The 19,811-nt window shown below is 46.2% G+C and overlaps 1 protein-coding gene and 1 long non-coding RNA gene across 2 annotated transcripts in view; one reads left to right on the top strand and one right to left on the bottom strand.

Moving 5' to 3' along the window:
- Positions 1–14,355, bottom strand: part of CCDC178 (coiled-coil domain containing 178) — a 347,153-nt gene extending 332,798 nt beyond the window's left edge. Inside the window, exon 1 of the mRNA XM_054018208.1 lies at positions 14,294–14,355. The gene's annotated coding sequence lies outside the window, so the exon portion shown is untranslated. The remainder of the gene's footprint in view (positions 1–14,293) is intronic.
- Positions 13,159–19,040, top strand: LOC128831615 (uncharacterized). Its single transcript, XR_008443827.1, has 2 exons — positions 13,159–13,289; positions 18,491–19,040. It is a non-coding gene; the product is annotated as an uncharacterized LOC128831615 (long non-coding RNA).
- The last annotated feature ends 771 nt before the right edge of the window (positions 19,041–19,811 follow it).

The following is a 19,811-nucleotide window of genomic DNA, read 5'->3' as shown; positions in this document are numbered from 1 at the left end:
AAACTTTAAGTTTCAAGGAAACTAGACTAAGCTTGGTTTCCCTAAGTTTTTAATCTTAGTTTGTTTATTAGGTTTTGATTTTAAATTTAAGTTAGTCAAGTAAACCCTAAGGTAGCTTTGATAGATTTCAACATTAGTTTCTTCTAAGCACTGCATCTCTCACTCAAGAATTGAAACTTGAACCGTGAGGCTGGTCCTGTGTCTCTTACCACCAGGTTATCAAGGAAGGGTGTGAGTATATTAACCAAAGCTTTGTTGCATATAATACATCATCATCATATATCTTTTGAATAGCAATAATACAATTGTAATTTTGTAACTCTGATTATTTTACCATTTACTTATTATTTCACTGATTTTAATAAAAAGTCTTTAAGGCTACACCTGTCTCAATGTGAGCTTCCTGTCATACCCCCGAGGGTCCTTTGTAAATTCTGTGGAGCCTGATTAGGGACAAGAACTTTTATCTTCCGATCAAACAGATCGGCGAGCCTAAAACCCATACTACTAATAATAATTTATTATTATTAATTAATGAAATTACATTAATTAAAAATTAAATTGATTAATTAAATTCATATTATTAGTACACCCTAAATCAGACTACAATACCACCAGTATCACTTGTTCTCATTTAGGTGCGCAATATGCTTTTTCTCTCAACTAATATATGATGGAAGCATGTAAATGCAATTTCACCCCAAGTGGCAATGCAAGTGTCCATTTTGTTTGCAAAACTCAAGCACATTCTTATCTAAATTTAGCCTATGGTACATCATTACCATAGATCTGTAATAACACATGGCCATGGCTGAGCATTTTCTGAGGAAACACAAATGTTAATTCTTTGCATGGAAGGATTTGTTAATTTTCTCTAATATGTGAGGATAGTGCTATTGAAAGTGGGGAGGTCACAGGACTGGCTTGAGCCAAATATAATGCCTGTATGCGCTCTCCTAAACAGCTACGGCCACTGACCTGAAACATCACAATCAGTCCACGTCTAGACCTAAGTTCTCTGTAAGCTGCATGGCCCCTTTCCTGGCTCGGCCCCACTGGAACTGATGGGGAGAGGAGCTCCTCCCCCGCCCTAGCCCAACCCCACCCCGCCAGAGCTGCTGGGGAGAGGAGGCCCTCCCCTGGCCAGGCCTAGTCTGCCGGAACTGCCACGGCCTGGTAGAGGTGCCTCTCCCGCGGCCCAGCCCAGCCCAGCCCTGCCGGAGCTGCGGTAGCTGGGGAGAGGCACCTCTCATCTGGCCCTGAGCTGCTGCAGCGAGAAAGGGCTGGGGGGAGTCCTCTCTCCCTGCCACAGCCCCAGGGCAGCCTGCACCCCAATCCCCTCATCCTGGCCCCACCCCAGAGCCCGCATTCCCAACCCTCTGCCCCAGCCCTGAGCCCCCTCCCACACTCTGAACCCTACGGCCTGACCCCTAGCACACATCATGCCCATATTGGTGCACATAACAAAATTCATTCCGCACATGGACGTAAAAAATTAGAGGGAACACTTTCACTAGAGGACAGATCACCCATTTCTGTGATGATTTCCCAATGTATACATCAGTGGAATGGAGTCAAAAACTAACTTCTCAACAAGTGGTGCACTATGATCTCTTACACACTATGGAGCTATCAAGTACCAACTCCATTCCACCCATGATGGCAGCCTACATCTCTTTCTCTCATGCCACCTCCCCATACATGGAAGGAGGCTCCCTGTAGACATCCACAAGCCTACCCCACTGACCTCCTTCAAATCCTTCCTTAAAACTCTCCTCTGCCATGATGCCTACAGAAAACTAGACAACAGTTAAGCAGTAGTTGTGCTGTGACCACTGCCTATCATGTTGACCAGTACTATCTCAGTTTTCTTGTGCTCTCCCCATTCATTTAGTATATCCACTTGTTGCCTCCGATCTTCTGCTTAAGATTGTAAGTGTTTTTGGGTTGGGGCTGTCTTTTTACTTTGTGTTTGTATAGTACCTAGTATCAAAAGGCCCTATTCCAAAACTAGGGGCCCTAGGCATAACATTACTACATTACTACTGTACCATTAACCCTTCTGAAGATTGAGTAACAACATCCCTCTAGCACTTCGTCCTTAAAATGGAAACATATCTTTACTTATATGTGAAAGGGTGTTGCTAAACAACATTTGTAGGATTCTGTTTTCTCACAAGTGCACACAGCTATCAATCAGGTCCATCCATGGGCTAAATGCAGTTTGAGAGAATAAACTTCCTCTTCTATGACTGGAAATGTAGGTTCCTTTTAAAATTACGTCGCCATTAAAACTATAGAAACAGCTGATGAGAGGCTATAATGTCAGCCAAATATGGGTGCACAAGTCTACGCAGCCAAATTATTACTACCTAAAAGAACAAAAATTTAGAACATCCAACCTGTTCGTCCAAATTGAGTTACACACATCTAAGATTGAAGACGTATCTGTGACAAAATCTTGGCCTTAATGATAAGTAATAGCTGGAGAAATAAGTTTAAGTATTTTGTTTTCTCCCCATTCTCTTTGACTATTTAAGATGGTAAATTCTCAGATGATGTGCTTCAGGCATGTTACCTAAGACAATATCACCACCTTACAGCGTGACGCTGGCAGACCAGGAGCCATTTCACATTAAGGCCCATAAGCCTCACTGAACATTGACAAATGCATAGCTGGAAACCAGTCTGACTCACCTGTGTGTTAGTATTGTTAAAACAGGTATTAGATTTATAGAGAAGTGTTTAATGTTTGGAATTTATTAAATGTTTGTGAGTTGCTGCATGCATTAATCTTACTTATAATATCAGTATCCCGTGTCATAAGGTAATATGTAACTTTGCTTTGTAACTATAAAAGTGTTTGCTATGAAACTGGAAACCTCCAGAGTCAGGATAGAAGCATTACCAACTGTGAAATAGTAATTTACCATTAGAGATATCATCTCCTGTCCAACAAAAGAAGGCCTATAGACACCAGATGAACCATTGTGGAACATCAATTGAAAAAAGACTTTATTAATTGCTCCCCCATACCCATTAAAAAGGGACATGCACAAACCCTCGCCCCATCACCGTTTGAACTCTGGGGGAAGGGAATAAAAATCCCTGACCAGAAGGATCTGTATCACTATACTGCTTGGAATTTGGAGAGGGAAGTATTTCTAAGCATAAGAAAGGGATCCCCAAGCTGCTTAGCTTGGGTTAGCCCTAAAGGACATAAAGACCTTGAACATTACAGCAGCTTCTATTACTTTTGGAAACCTATGACTGTAACTCATTTGTGTGTGTGTGTGTGTGTGTGTGTGTGTGTGTGTGTGTGTTTACCCTTGTAAATAACTCTTTTCTTTTTCCTAATAAACCTTTAGTAAGTTTAATATAGGATTGGCTACAACCTTTGTCTTTGGTGAGAGATGTAAGGTACAATTGACCTGGAGTAAGTGACTGGTCCTTTGGTCTGGTAGTAACCTGAATATTGTTGTGATTTTTGGTGTAAGGGCCATCTATCACAAAAGCAGTCTTGCCTGGGTGGCAAGATAAACTGAAGTGCCCAAGGGGACTGCCTGTGATTCCATGTTGAGGCTGTTATAGTGCTTGAGGAGTTCACACTTAATACTTGGCTGGTGAAATCTAATTATAGAACACACAACCAGTTTCAGGCCTGTAACAGTCAAACAGTTCAGTTTGTAACAGTCTGCCTTGAGCTTGGCACCCACATTGGTGAGCCATTCCAGAAAGCCGGATATCCAGACAGAGCTATTTTGATACCATTTGTTAGGAAGACAGGAAAGCCTATGAATCACAAACTCTAGAACACAGCAAAGCCTTTGTATTATCCAGAGACAACCATGGAGTTATGTACAACAGTGGTGTACTTTTGTGTATCCCTTTAGAGTTTCACATTGTGTCACACAGCAAACACTAAATCCAAATCCCATTAAGACATTTGGGACAGGAATCTATGACAGTTTAATAGCATAATCTAGAGAGGAAGAAAATGGCCAGATGATTATGGTGTTAGCCTGAAACTTCAGTGATCCCAGTTTAATTCCCTTCTTTTGTCACAGGCTTCCTGTGTGACCTTAGATAAGATACTTAATCTCACTGTGGCTCAATTCCCCACCCCTAAAATGGGGATAATAGTACTTTTCTAGCACACAAGGATGTTGTGAGGGTAAACACATTAAAGATTGTGAGGCGCTCAGATATGGTAATGTTGTAATGGGGGCCATTTAAGTACCTAAAAATATATAAATAACATTGGGGTAAAGATGCTACTGCAGCACCTGTCTTCATTTCCTTCCCATGAGTCCTGAGGCCAGAACAATAGCACAAGGGTTATTATTCTCTTCCCTATTCCTTTGAGGTCAGGAAGTCGTAGCTGGTGGACAAGCACTGGAGCTACCTCAATTCTATTGCTGGTGTTGGATAGTCAAATATCCTAGAACTCTAAGACTCAACCAAAAATATTTTAAAAGGATGAGTACCGCTGATGTTCATTCTTTTAGGCATACTGATTATTTGATCTGCCTCCTTACATGTGATTAAAAATAAACATCATGTAATATTAGAGAGACTAGGTGGGTTAGGTAATATCTTTCATTTGACCAACTTCTGTTGGTGAGAGAGACAAGCTTGTCTTTCTAACATCCTGCAATCAACACGGCTACACCACCACTACATATCATGTAACATAACATTTCTATTGAGTAGAACAGCAAATCTTAAACTGACTCTTTCCATTCTGTTTTATATGTCTAAACGAAATACAGTGAATACTGGTTACCATAGTAACGACAGAATTGAGGAAACTTAGTTTCAGTATAATTGCTCCATATGTTTGTACAAATCACATCGCTTACTCTGAGCATTAAAACTGAAGAGCACTTTTGAACTCAATTTTTAAAAAAGAAATAATGGTGAAACACGAAGAAAAAAAACATTGCAATAGTTTATATACCTGGCAGATGATACACTTCTGTTATCATTCATTGATATATTGTTTTATATTACTGTATAATTCTTGTAACATGCCCCATTCAATTATTTTTCTATTTGTTTATTGTAAGCAAGCCAAAGTCTGATAATGTTACAATTTCAATATAATAAATTATGAGAGCGAGGCCTATTGTGTTTCTTTTCATTTAATTTGGATGAGGTTTATTTTGGATGCTGGATAATTTGTTTATTTAGATTTAAGTAATACTGAAAAAGACAACAAAAGCTCTACGCTTCCTGACACTCACCTAATCTTACAACAGCATAATTTACCCAGCAGCATAAAAAACGAGCATCCAGCAGGAACAAATTAACTCAACCAGCTAGTGAATCAGCTACACCAAAGCTCTTTTCCACCCCCCCACATCATCTCCTGGAACATGCCATAAATCTTCTCCAAAACCCCAATATTAAATGAATGGTAGAATATTGAGATTTTTATAGTTGCGGTCTAACGCTGGACTTCATTCAACTATACTGATTTGCTAAACATTTTTAGGTCATTTTTGTTGCTGCAGAGATCCTAGTGGCCTTTTGGCATGAACTCCCATCAATTATAAGTTATTATGTTATAACAACAATGGCCATGACAGCAAAACAAAACAAAAAAGCAATTCACTGCTATGTCTAAATATTAAAGCAACTTTGGTCCTGTATAAAAAGGACCCCAACTCAATGAATAGTGTTATAAACCTTTGGTGGTTTTATCAATGTTGATTACATGAAAATACATAGTGCTCAACTTCTCACCATCTAAGCAAGTATAATGATTTCCTAATGGTTTTAGGAATAGGGTAGTAGCAGATTGGCATCCCTATAGAGAATTAAGGTTCTGGTGCATTACCCAATTCTACTGACACTGTTTTGTCACATTAATCATAAGTAAGGCTACCATTTTTCAGGGATATTTTTAGTAAAAGTCATGGACAGGTCAAGGGCAAATCAGAAAAATTCACAGACGCCATGACCTGTCCCTAACTTTTACTAAAAATATCCCTGACAAAAGCTTCTTCCCTGAGGGCTCCTACTGAGGCTCAGGGTGACCCAGTTGGGGCTTCCACCCTGGGGCTCCTTCTGGGACTGAGGCACCCATTTTTCCAGGGAGCACCCAGATTAGCCAGGAGGTAGGGGCCCCTGCCTTAATCTGTCACTGGCCTGGACTAGCAGCTAGGAGTCCCCGGCCGGGGCACTCCTAGCAACATGGGGGAGATCCTACCTACCTTCACCTCCCCTAACTGCGGGAAGCTCAGAGGCTGCTGCCTAGGCAGCACAGAAGTGAGGGTGGCAATCTTGGGACCCACTCCTACAGCAACTTTGCAATCCCCTTCCCCCACAATCCTATTTTGGGTCTGGACCCCCAGGGTTATAACACCATGAAATTTCAGATGTAAACATCTGAAATCAGGAAATTGACCAATTTTAAAATCCTCTGGCCGTGAAATTGACCAAAATGGACTTTGAATTTGATAGAACCCTAGTGATATCCTGACTCCACTGAAGTCAATGGCCAAACTCCCACTGACTACAATGGAGCCAGGGTTTCATTCACTGTGACTTACAAAATACACATACTTTACATTTTATAACTCTAGATCAACCAACATCACCCCAGAAAACCCAATAAATCAGCAGTAAACTGTGTACCACAAGACTGAAAACAACTAAGCTTTAATTTTAATCTTCCAATTTTTTCATATTAAACACTTTGTCAATGTTTTCAGCTGGTGTTTTAGGTGTTATTTAAAGAGTATGTGTGGTGTTATACTTTGCTAAAAGTAGTTCCTAGCCACAACTGGCCTAACTGTGGTGTGCTGAAAGGCTAAAATCCTCCTAATATGATTGTCCTTCAAAAGTGAATGAAGGACAATCTTTACAGACCTATTTATTCTATAAAGCAAGATTTCATTTTAAGGTGCTGATCTTGCAAACACTTACTAACTTGCTTAACTTTAAATATGGGAGTAGTCCCATTAAACAAATAAGCCATCCCACTGAACTTTAAGTTAAGCACCTGCACAAATCTTTGCAGGATTTAGGTCTAAAAAAGTATGTTTGTTGTTCAGACAAAAATAGTTCTTTTCAAGAATATTATAGTTTAAATAGAGTCCATGTTTCCCTTTTATGAAGATACCAGTATTGTTTTCTAGTTCTGAATGAAGCATGATCATTGCAGAATGATATGTACTATAATATAATACTGTTTTAAATAAACAAATCAATAAAAATCAATATTTTAAATACAGAGCCATCTCTACTTTAATTACCCATTTTAATTTTATTTTGTATTTTAAAACTTCTATATGGTTTGAAAGAATAGGCACAACTTTTTAGAGAAGCATATCTTAATTTTACATGTATTACAGTTACTTAAATTGAGTTTAGCTGTAAAAATTACAAAAATTAAATGAGATAAAAGTTTGGCAGGAATACAAGTTATTTTAAAAACAAAAAAGGAAGAGATCACACTAGTAAACAGTATGAAGTTGCATCTCTGTGTGTTATACTTTAATTGAGTTGAGTAACTATAAACATATTTCTGACTCCAGCTGAACATGAATATTTTGTAGCAGTGTTCAGATCTTGGAAGCTAATTATTTCCTGATGCTATGTGAAATTCTTACATTAGAAAATAATTAATAGAATAATCAAAACAATTTTTTTTAAATATTAAATTATGAGACTGGCTTTTGCATCATGATCCACAGCAGGGTAGAGAGTAACTCATACTGTTCAGTACAACTAATGTAGGAGCACAATAGTATTTGACTGCCATTACATTATACTCTTAGAGCAGGGGTGGGCAAACTATGGCCTGCGGGCTGGATCTGGCCCGTCAGGGCTTTGGATCCGGCCTGTGGGATTGCCAGCCCCGTGGCACAGCAGGGCGAAGGCAGGCTCCCTGCCTGCCCTGGCCCCGCATCGCTACTGGAAGTGGCCAGCACCATGTCCCTGCAGCCCCTGGGGGAGGGAAGGGGCAGAGGGCTCTGTGTGCTACCCTCGCCTGCAGGCACCACTCCCCGCAGCTCCCATTGTCCGGCAACGCAAGATTCGGGCGAGGTACCCGCAGGCAAGGGCAGCGTGTTGAGCCCTCTGCCCGCCCCCCTCAGGGACGTGGTGCTGGCCGCTTCTGGGAACGGCGCAGGGCCAGGGAGCCTGCCTTAGCCCTGCTGCGTGGCCATCCTGGAGCCGCTCAAGGTAATCGGTGCCAGGCCGGACCCAGCACTCCAAAACCTTCCTGCACCCCACACCCAAACCCCCTGCCCTGAGCCCCTTCCTGCACCCCGCACCCCTCCTGCACCCCAACCCCCTGCCCTGAGCCCTCTTCCTGCATCCCACTGCCCTGTCCCACATCCCGCTCCCCCTCCCGCACCCCAACCCCCTGCCCCAGCCCTACATTCATGGCCCTGCGTGAAATTTCCCCACACAGATGTGACCCTCGGGCCAAAAAGTTTGCCCACCCCTGTCTTAGAGGATAGAGGAGCAAGGTGGATGAGATAATATTTTTTATTGAACCAACTTCTGTTGGTGAGAGAGACAAGCTTCTAAGCCACACAGAGCTCTCCTTCAGGTCTAGGAAAGGTACTCCAAGCCTCACAGCTAAATGCAGAGTTATGTTAGCACATATTTTAAGGGAACCATTCAAGGCAACTACACTGCATACCCCTACAGGATGGAAGCTGTAAAACAGGGACTTGACGGGGGAGGATTAAAACAGGGAAGATACTGGAGGAAATAATCAGTATCTCAATAACGACTGGAGTAGCTGAAGGCAACAAGCTAACACTTCCTTCTCTTTCCCACATACCCCTCCTCCCCCCAAAACAACACAGGCATGCGCGCACACACACACACACACCCCTAGTTACAGCATAATATGCAGGAAGAAGAAAATTTAAATGTTCGTTTTACTGTATTTGTGCTCCACAGCTCAATAATTCAAATTAAATAACTATTTTCAACTGTATTCAAATAAAAGGACTTTGGATAGTTTATTGAAAACATCCCAAAAGTTTTACTTGATGAATTTAAAACGTACCGTTGTGAGTGCAGGAAAAGGAGATTGTTTTTAAATTGTTAGGTTTACCGGGTTCTACATAACTGTACTTATATTGAGCACTAATGGATTCTTGGTACTATACAAAAAAACAGTCAATGCCACAAGGAGGCTATATACTAAATCAAACAAAGACAACTCAGTTCAGACAAACGATAAAAAGAGTTAAGTACTTATGCCTGGTGTACACACCATTTTTGTACTGGTATAACTATGTTGGTTAGGGGTTTGATTTTTTTTTAAACAATATAGTTATCCTGGTATAATACTCAATCTCCTTCCTGTGAGTCAATAGCTATAACAGTAAAAACCACCTTCGTGTACTGGTATAAATACCAGTATAATAATAATGCTTTGATTATATCAATATAGTTAAAGTGGTAGACAAACCACTTTGGAAGTAACATTTTGCGTAGACAAGCCCTTTGGTATGGTGAGCTTAAAAGAGGCATACTGTTATCGATATTCAATATTAATTGTTTCTTGCTCATACTTAAGGCAGAAGGTCTAGAAATCTAGAAATGTTATGTACAATTATGCAATAACTTGGTCGTATGCTTTTTTCCAATGAACAAAACTGTTTCTATTTTCTATTCCTACCCCTAAGCCCTACATGATAGGCAAACTATAAAAGTCAATAAAAATAATTATGACATTTAAGTCACTTTAAATCCTAGTAACATTGGATATTAAATACAAACTGAAGTTAAATGTTTGGGTTTAGGATTGTCAAAAATATACTTTTACAAATTTTATCTAGTATGAAAGACCCCAAACTCCAGGAACTACTTAAGGCAGATGAATCCAGATACCAAAACAAGGGAGGGAAGTACTCTGTCCCACCCAAACCAAGAAAAATGTTACCCAGTCTACAGGATCCCAGGCAACAGGAGCCCTGGGGCTTCCAATTCCTTCAAGGGGAGACATTCACACACTGACTCTTTTTCTGGGGGGCTGTTTCAGACCTGCCTACCCACAGGGCCGGTGCAACCACTAGGCGAACTAGGCAGTGGCCTAGAGCGGCAAGTGGCTGGGGGGTGCCCCGGACTGTCCTCAGGCATAGGCAGCTGGGTAGGGCACCTGAAAATTTGGGGCATCACTGGGTCTTAGTGTCCACCCTACTGGTTTTCCTAGGGGATCTAGTATTTAAAAGAGAAACAGTCTCCAGCCTGCCAGACCTATTAGCACAACACTGAAACTGTTAAAGAGCCATTCAAGGGGTAATGAAGACATTTAACAAGCATTTGCCAACCCCCAAGTATCTACTGTCAGTTTCTGAATGTATGACAAAAACAGTTGTGCATCACTGTAATATTTACTCAGAACATGTCAGTCTACAGGACCTTAGTTTAAAATTTGCTTTAAAAATATTTCATTAGTGAGTTGGTGAAGATTATAAAATCACATCTCTAAAAAATCCTTGCATAGATTTTTAGCTGCACAATCATCTTTAGTAGGGTTACCATATTTGAACTTTCAAAAAAGAGGACACACCACGGGAGAGGGAGAGGGAAGGGTAGCCCCGGCCCCTAGCCACTCCCTCCCACTTCCCGCCCCCTGACTGCCCCCCCACAGAACCCCCAATCCATCCAACCCCCCCCGCTCCTTGTCCCCGGATCACCCCCTCCCGGGATCCCTGCCCCTTGTCCCTGGATCACCCCCTCCCGGACCCCTGCCCCTAACCGCCCCCAGGGACCCCATCCCCTATCTAAGCCTCCCTTCTCCTTGTCCCCGACTGCCCCCTCTTGAGACGCCCCCACCCTAACTGCCCCCCTAGGATCCCACTCCCTACCTGTCCCCTGACTGTTCTGACTCTTATCCACAACCCTGCCAGATCCCCAGGACTCCCACACCTATTCAACTGCTCCCTGTTCCTGAATGCCCCCCCAACCCCAAACCCTTCTAACCCCCCCGCTCCCTGTCCCTTGACTGCCCCAACCCCTCTCCACACCCCTGCCCCCTGACAGCCCCCCCCAGAACCCCCAACCCATCTAACCCCCCCCCGCTCCTTATCCCCGGAATGCCCCCAGGATCCCATGCCCCTTCTCCAACTCCCCAGCCCCCACAACTATGAAAGCTAAAAACTTGCCTTTAAAAAAAAAAAAAAAAAAAACTGAGATTGTCACATAATCCCATAACTTCAGAAGCTGGGACTTTGAGAAAAACACCAAACATAGCAAGACTGGCAATAAAATTGTGATTAGTGGCAAAACTGCATTATCTGTGCTCTTATATGCTACCAATCACAGTGCTCCTTCAGCTCCTTTATACTAGAATTCCTTCATTTGTAAAGCAAAGTCTAGGTTGGTGTTTTGCATTTATCACAGCACTTGTTCATTAGAGATAGATTGTGCCCTTAGGCATAGCTGTGAATAAGGGTCTTTGCATTAAAAAGCAGCACCATCCCAGGAACATCCCAAGGAGGAAGTGTGATTCAGAGAATCACAATTCCCCCACATGCATGCACTCCCCTCTTGCTCCAAGGGGAGGGGGAAAGGGAGTGATTTACCTCATCTTTGCAAGGTTGCAGTTGACTGCCCCATGTACATTCAGTTTAGAGCAGCATGTCTGGCTGAGTGCCCAGCCCCGCCCGGCTCTGCCGGCAAGGCAATCTGAAGCTACAGGGGAGGGGGAGAAGCGGGGGAGGGGCTTTGGCTGCCGCTGCCAGCCCCACCCCCTCACGGAGTGCGCAGCCCCCAGCGCTGCCGGCGCGGCGATCTGAGGCTGGGGGGGGGAGCCAGGGAGGGGCTTTGGCTGCCGGAGAGGCCCCAATCCGAGAGGCTCAGTCCGGCCCGGCCCCGCTGTCAGTCGCTTTTCGGTCTTTAAATAGCCGTCCGGGGGGAAATCCCAGACATTTTTAGATGTTTACAAATTCCCCCCGGATGGCTATTTAAAGACCGAAAAGCCGGATGTGTCCGGGGAAATCCAGACGTATGGTAACCCTAATCTTTAGCCTTAAATGCTTGGATCTTCAGACATACTTTTTTTAAAATAAATTCTTCAAAAGACCACCCTTATCTAAAATACACATTTTAATTACTATAGTAAAAAAAAAAAAAAAAAAAAAAAAAAACTTACTTCTAAAGTCTTCCTGTCCTTTTTATCCATCCATTTCTCCCTTCACCCCCCCCCCCACCCCCATTGAAGGAAGTAACAGCCCTTTGCTTCCAGATAGCTGGACAGAGTTTCCCTTTCTTTACTTCTGACTATCTGATGAACTAGTTGTAAGCAAAATCTGTACTTTAGTAAGATCTAAAATCTTTGGAAACATATTTTTTAAAGTTGGTGAAATTTCATAAACATGTGTATTGTTATGGAGATCTCACACAGTAAATTAGTGTTCCCTTTTTCTAAAAGCAATGAACATTATTATGAACACACTAAACCTCTGACACTGATTAATTTAAAATAATGTCTGTTTCAATGAGTTATATATTTAGTAATCTGGAATGATTACTTTATGAAGGTTTAAGAGTACATTTAAAATATAAAATCAGCTTAGAAATACGGATTAAGAAAATGTAAAACAGAGAAGAGCTGCATCATGTATTCCATAATATTTAAAGTTGTATTCAGCAAGACAGCTGACTCACCCTTACTACAAAGTTTTTGCAAATAAACGTGTGACAAACTGTGACTCTCCGCCACCATGAGGTGGGCCGGGCGTCTTGTTGTTCTTTCTGCCTTGTCCCTCCGCCCCTACCCTCACCCCCACCGGACTGCAAGGTCAGGCTGCTGTCAGGCATAGGGGCACCAGTTTAATAATACTGCATAGGGCTTGCGGGGGCGGTGAGACCCAGCCATGGAGGAGCTGGCACGGCGCAGTGGGGCAGGAGCCCTGCAAAGGTGGCGGCACCGCTAGCGGAGAGCAGCTGCACCTCCCGCCCCTCCTGCCCAGGCTGCGGCATGGCACCCCCCCGGGGGACCCCTGCAAACTGCAGCAGATGCATGCGGGCAAAGGCCCCCATGTGTCTCCCAGCTTCCCCCCTCACCGCGCTCGGGCTCTGCAGCTCCCGGGCATGTGAGCCATTGCCAGGGCGCGGGGCCCTGAGATTGCTCCAGAAAGGGGAGGGGCAGCGGCAGCTCACACTCCCAGGAGCCGCAGATCCTGAGCGCGGCGAGGGGAGAGCCGGGGGAGTGCATGGGGGCCTCTGCCCATATGCATCTGCTGCAGGAGCCCCCAGAAGGCAGCTCCTCCCTGTGGAGCTGCTGCAGCGGCCCAAGCCCGGCAAAGCCAGTGAGTGGACTTGGGGCAGGGGCCGCCGTGATGGGGTGGGGAGGACTCACGGGGGGGGCCGTGCACCCTCCAGGGAAGTTCAGGGGGCAGGGAGGGGGGAACCTGGTCCGGGGAGCAGACCCTGGGCACGGCTGGCCACTGGGGTCTATAAAGGCTCATTGGGATTTGCCCCTCAATGAACTGATGTTACGGGGGGAGGGGGGAGAAGGGGGCACAAGGTGGAAGTTTCGCCTAGAGTGCAAAATATCCTTGCAGCGGCCCTGCCTACCCAGGTCTGTGATGAGAGATTGAGATCAAAGTCCATCCCCAAACAGTGCTCTGCCACTGCTACCAGTCATGCCCTGTTCCTCCTCTCCCATTTAACTCCACTTTGAAAGCCCCCTCTGTGCACATGGTGGGAGAGACACTTTACTTTAAACCTATAGTCTCTATATGCACTTTTTCTGATCAGAAATGGGGATCGTAGGACTGGAAGGGACTTCCAGCCAAGGGGAAGGAAGGGATGCAGAGCTGGGACAGAGTAGTGGGGTGGGTGCAGAGCCTGATCCAAAGAAGGGGTGCAGGTGTGGCAAAGTCGGGTAGAAGCAGTGTGGCAGGTGCAGTGCTGGGGGATGGGGGCAGGTGCAGTGCTGGGGGATGGGAGCGGAAGGGAAGGGAAGGGGGGTTGCATGCAGAGCTAGGGGTAGGAGCAATAGGGCAGGTACAGGCTGAGCGGTAGGAGGGAGGCGGTGCAGAGCCGGGACAGCAATGGGGCGGGGGTGCAAGGCGGAGGCAGTGCTGGCGGGGAAGGAGAGGAGCCTGCCTGGGCGAGAGGGGCGCGGCGCGAGAGGCCGGGAAGTCACCTCCCGGGCCAGCCAAGTCCTCCACGCGGAGGCCAGAGGGCTGGTCACAGGGTGCTGCCCCGACCCGAGCCGCTTGAGGCCCGTGGCCGGCAGGCACCCGCGCCCGAGGCCCCAGACTCTGCTCAGGGATCCGCGCGGCCCCGCCCAGTTCCCGCTACTCACGTGCTGAGTCCCCCCAGCGGCAGGGCAGGGCAGAGCCCCGCCCGCTCCCGGGCCGCGGACGATTCCTGCCCCCGCCCCTCCCCGTGGCGGTTGCGGGCGTTGTATTCTCCTCTCGAAGTTCGTTAGTGCCGTCTCCAGGCAACAGCAGCCCCCCTTCTCCCCCCGCGCGAGCGCGGGCAGCCAGGGAGCGTCTGCAAATCCCCCCTCCCTGCCAGGAGGTGACTCCTCCGTGCCGGGGGCGGCCCAGTCCCATGTCCCTGAGCGCTGACCCGGGGGGAGCGGGGTCATTGGCTGCACAGCGCCGAGACGCCCTTCTTCCGCGGAGCCGGACAGTTGTTGTCGTCCCAGTCCTCCCAGCACTGTCCCCATGCGGGCTCCCATCACTGCCTGTCCAGCTTGCTGGGCTACCCCTGCCCTGGGGGGTGGGGGTGGCTGCGAGATGTTGCCTGCCAAGGCAGAAGGGCCAATATGAGGAACTAGGGCCCCAAATGCCTCTCCACCAACCTGCACCAGCTAGGGTTGCCAACTTTCTAATCACACAAAACCAAACACTCCTGTCTCGCCCCTCCGCCGAGGCCCTAGGGTGCAGGAGGGGGGGGGGGGGGTCCGAGTAGGAGGTTGGGGTGAGGGCTCAGGGTAGGGGTGCAGGCTCTGGGATGGGGCTGGGGATGAGGTGTTTGGGATGCAGGAGAGGGCAGGGGGTTGGGGTAGGGGGAATGCGAGCTCCAGGACAGAGTTGCAGGAGGGGACTCTGGGCTGGGGCAGGAGGTTGGGATGCAGGATCCCACTGGCGCTTACTGTGACTTATAGGAAGCGGCCACCAGGCACCACCCCTGCAGCTCCCATGGGTTGCGATTCCCAGCCAATGGGAGCTGCGGAGCCGGTGCTGGGGGCAGCGCACGGAGCTTCCCTGGCCGCCCATGCCCCTAGGGACCGTAGGGACCTGGCAGCTGTTCCGGGACCCATGCAGGGGCCAGGGCAGGCAGGGAGCCTGCCTTAGCCGTGGGCCCCTGCTGCGCCGCCAACCGGACTTTTAATGGACCGGTTGGCAGTGCCAACTGGAGCCGCCAGGTGCCCTTTTCAACCGGGCATTCCGGTCGAAAACCAGACGCCTGACAACCCTAGCACCAGCCTAAGCATCAGGATTCTCTTCCTAGTTCTGCCACTGATCTCTGGGGCTCTCACGTTTTTCAACTGGGGATAATGATACTGACCCATCTTTGTAAGGCACTTAGAATTCCAGAGCTGTAAAGCACTATACTGTGCGAGTACTAAATATTGTTATTTTACATCTCTCTGTCCAGCATTCGGCGCACACGTTTTGAATCACCCGCTTGTCACTCTGCATGTTTGTTTCCCTCCCTTGCCTGCTGTGCTGCCAATGCACAGCCTTTCCAAATAGCAGAGTGTGTCTAAAACTTGGTGCTCCAGGAAAAGAAAGAGATTAATGTTATCTTTACCATATTGAAACAGAATTGATTTTAAACAGGCACAGTAATACTACCACCACAAGTGATCAAAAGATCATGAGCCTCCCCTCCCACCCTGCAATTCAACAGATTGATTTAAAAATCATTTAAAAAATAATATATTTTGAGTCCTTTTTATTTGCCCTCTGGTTCTTCAGCCTTTAGGGTTTGTGGTTCCAAGCTTTTTTGCCACAACTATGAGCCTAGAAATCTGCTTTTAAAAAAAAACAAAAAACAAACAAACAAACAAAAGCTGCGTGTCTTGTGTACTCACATGACTCCTGAAGCTGCAACTTTTAAGAAAATGTGAAATATTGTGAGACTTAGAATAAAATTGTGAGAGTTGGTAACACTGGCAAATCAACTTACAAATAATTTAGGCAACTTCGTTTCCTTGCCTATATTGTTTATAACACTTTACATTGTTAAACATGATCTATTCTGGTTTTTAGAGGTAGTGAAGGGGATTTCTAAAAGTGCTAAATACTGCTTTAACTCTGCTCCAACTGAAGTCTTTTTTTGATTAACTTAAAAGTTTGGTTGATAAAGATGGATGTAATATCCTCAACCTTCTAGCGCATTGGGCAGGCGGGCGTAATGTGCTCCCCAGCCCTGGAGCACCTGGCGGGCGGTGCACGCTCCCCAGCCCTGGAGCACGAGGTAGGCAGTGGGCCCCCCCGCCCCAGAGCACCAGGTGGTGCGGCACCAGCATCCCCAGCCCTGGAGCACTGGGCGGCACGGCCCCAGCCACCCCAAGTCCCAGCCGCACTAGCAGGCTTCCGAGAACTTAGAGCAGCTTGCCTGGGAGGGGGTCTCGGGGGCAGGGCCACACAAAGCTGTTTGAGGAGGCACAGCCTTCCCCAGCCTATTATACGTGCTGCCCATGGAGAGGTCACTGATACAGAGCAATATGGATGGCCTGGTAAACTGAGCACAAGCAAACAATATGCATTTAAATATAGTCAGATGTAAAATTATGCATCTATGAACAAAGAATACAGACCATACTTACATGTGGGGGGACTCCATCTTGGGAAGCAGTGACTCTGGAAAGGACTTGGGGGTTGAGATGCTACTCCCCATATTCTTCATAAAATATTATGATATGAATATGGCATATCTAAGATGTATTTTATGCAAGATGGGTCATGTGAGATATTGGAAAGGTTATGATTTACTGAATATGATTATCCTATTTGTATGCATGTATCATTTCTGTATCTGAAGTTAGGTATATGGACTATGTATCAATTACGAAAGTGTTTGCACCTGGGGAATGCCCACCAGACAAAAGGCAATCAGTATTAAGTTTAGTTTGTGTGTTTGCTTTATTTGCTCAATAATCTGCTCTGATCTGTTTGCTATCTCTTATAATCACTGAAAATCTATCCTTTGTAGTTAATAAACTTCTTTTGTTTTCTCTTAACTAGTTTGTGCAATTCATGAGGGGAGGGGCAAAAAACTGTGCATACTGTCCTCCACATTGAGGGAGGGAGCGAATTTCATAAGCTTACGCTGGACAATTTTCTGTGAAGCACAAGACAATACAATTTTGGGTTTACACTCCAGAGAGGGTGTGCACTTGAGTGCTGGGCAATTCCCGAGCTGAGTCTTCCTGCGCAGAGCTGATCTGTGTGTTTCTGCAGCTGGGTGTGGCCCTACCTGCGTGTATGCTGGAGGAGGCTTGAGGGCCTGGCTGAGCAGGGCAGTGTAAGGGAACCCCAACTAGTAGAACCAGTGGGCTCAGTGGTACCCCAGTACATCAGATGGCACCCCGAAGGAGGGGGAGGTAACCCGTCACAAGGGTCATGATGGATAATCAGCTGAACATGAACTCTCAGTGGGGCACTGCAGCCAAAAGAGCTAATGTGATGCTTGGATGTATAAACGGGAATATTGAGAGTATGAATAGGGATGTTATACTGGGGGCGAGGGGTGTCACACACTTGGTATCTTGTGTAGGTGAGCTTATTGCACACACCTGGGGCTCCTTGGATCCCTCCATTTTCCCACTTCCCTTTATGCCACCCTTCCATCCCCCCTATTCAGGTACTCCCTTGAGGTCCCCCCATTCCCATCCTGCCAGGGGTTCAGAATGTCCCCCATTCTTCCTCCCCATACCAAGGCTGCCTATTCTCCGCCCCTTCCCCATCCCCCCCCCCCGCCAGAGGCTGTGTGCCCATCCTTCTCACAATCTCCTCATTCAAGGGTGCCTCCATTCACCCCCCCTCCCCCACGACAGGCCCTCTTTGTGTGCCTCTATTGCCCTTTTTCCCTCCATGCCCACCCCTTCTTGAACTGTGGACACCAGAACTGAACACAGTATTAGCAGCCACACCAGTCCCAAATGCAGAGATAAAATAACCTTTCTCTTCCTACTTGAGATTCCCCTGTTTATGCATCTAAGGATCACATTAGCCCTTTTGGCCATAGCGTTGCACTGGGAGTTTATGTTCAGCTGATTATCCATCATGACCCCCAAATCTTTTTCTGAGTCATTGCTTCCCAGAATAGAGTCCCACATCCTGTAAGTAGGGCCTACAGTCTTTGTTCCTAGATATGAACATTTACATTTAGCTATATTAAAGTGCATAGTGTTTGCTTTCACCCAGTTTACCAGCCAATCCAGATCGCTCTGTATCAGTGACCTGTCCTCTTCATTATTTACTGCTCCCCCAATTTTTGTGTCATCTGCAAACTTTATCAGTGATTATTTTCTTTCTTTCAGGACCAATTCCGATGGAACCCCACCAGAAACAAACTTTTGGTTTTGTGGAACCTTGTTTTTTCAGCATTTAAATTTTGGTCTACATTAGAATTGACATTCACTTTTGACTTCTGAGGTGCTGTGCTCAAAACATGGGGCCCTGGTCCTGCAATCAGATCCACATGGTGGATCTTTGCAATCATACAGAGATTGAAGTCAATGGAGCTCTGCACAGTTGCAGAAGTCCACTTAGACATGTCCAGTTGCAGGATCATGCCCATAGTTATATGATCCGCATATCAAATTGTGATGAAATTAAAAGTGGCTATGCCTACATTATTTAGTTTTCAAAGCATTACGTTTCTATATTTCTTAAATTCTACATGCGCCTCCTAAGTTAGGCCAAAGATACATGATTGTGACTTCCAACAGAACCCCAGTTGCATGACACTCTTTGCAGTAACTGTTATATCTTGTATTTAATTGCCTGTAAAACTTGCTGCTAATAGAATGTAAAATATTACTATAAAGTATAGTCTGAATTACAATTAAAAACACTACTAAGTATAAATTACCTATTTATCTATCAATTTTCAAATTTAATTATCTTCAAACCAAAGTCAAACATATGGGATTAGGGTTGCCAGGCATCCATTTTTCAACCAGAACGCCCAGTCAAAAAGGGACCCTTGTGGCTCCAGTCAGCACTGCTAAAAGTCCAGGCACTGCCTGCCCTGGCTCCGCGCAGCTCCTAGAAGCAGCCAGCATGTCCAGCTCCTAGGTGCAGGAGTCCACCCCAAGCACTGGCTCCGCAGCTCCCGCAACCCAACACCCTGCCCCAGCCTGGAGCCCCCTCCCGCACTCTGAAACCCTCAGCCCAGAGCCCCCTCCTCCACCCTGAGCCCCCCATCCTTGGCCCCACCCCAGAGCCCACACCCCCAGCTGGAGCCCTCACCCCTTCCCACACTCCAACCCCCTGGCCCAGGCCTGTGAAAGTGAGTGAGGGTGGGGGTTGGGGAAGAGCAAGCAACAAAGGGAGAGGGGATGGAGTGAGAAGGGGTGGAAAGAGGTGTGGCTTTGGGGAAGGGGCGGGGAAGGGAGCAGGGCAAAGTTGTTTGGTTTTTATGCAATTAGAAAGTTGGCAACCCTATATGGGATGAATGCCTAAAATGTCCAAGTTTTAAAAGTTAGCCATTTTCCTTCTGAGTTCAACAGATCAAACATAAACAAATTTGTTGGTCTAGTCCAGTGGTTCTCAAACTAGGGCCACCGCTTGTTCAGGGAAAGCCCCTGGCGGGCCAGACTAGTTTGTTTACCTGCCGCGTCCACAGGTTCGGCCAAT

Source organism: Malaclemys terrapin, chromosome 2 (assembly GCF_027887155.1).
Source record: "Malaclemys terrapin pileata isolate rMalTer1 chromosome 2, rMalTer1.hap1, whole genome shotgun sequence".
NCBI classification, from domain to species: Eukaryota; Metazoa; Chordata; order Testudines; family Emydidae; genus Malaclemys; species Malaclemys terrapin.
This window is presented reverse-complemented; position numbering and strand designations above follow the sequence as displayed.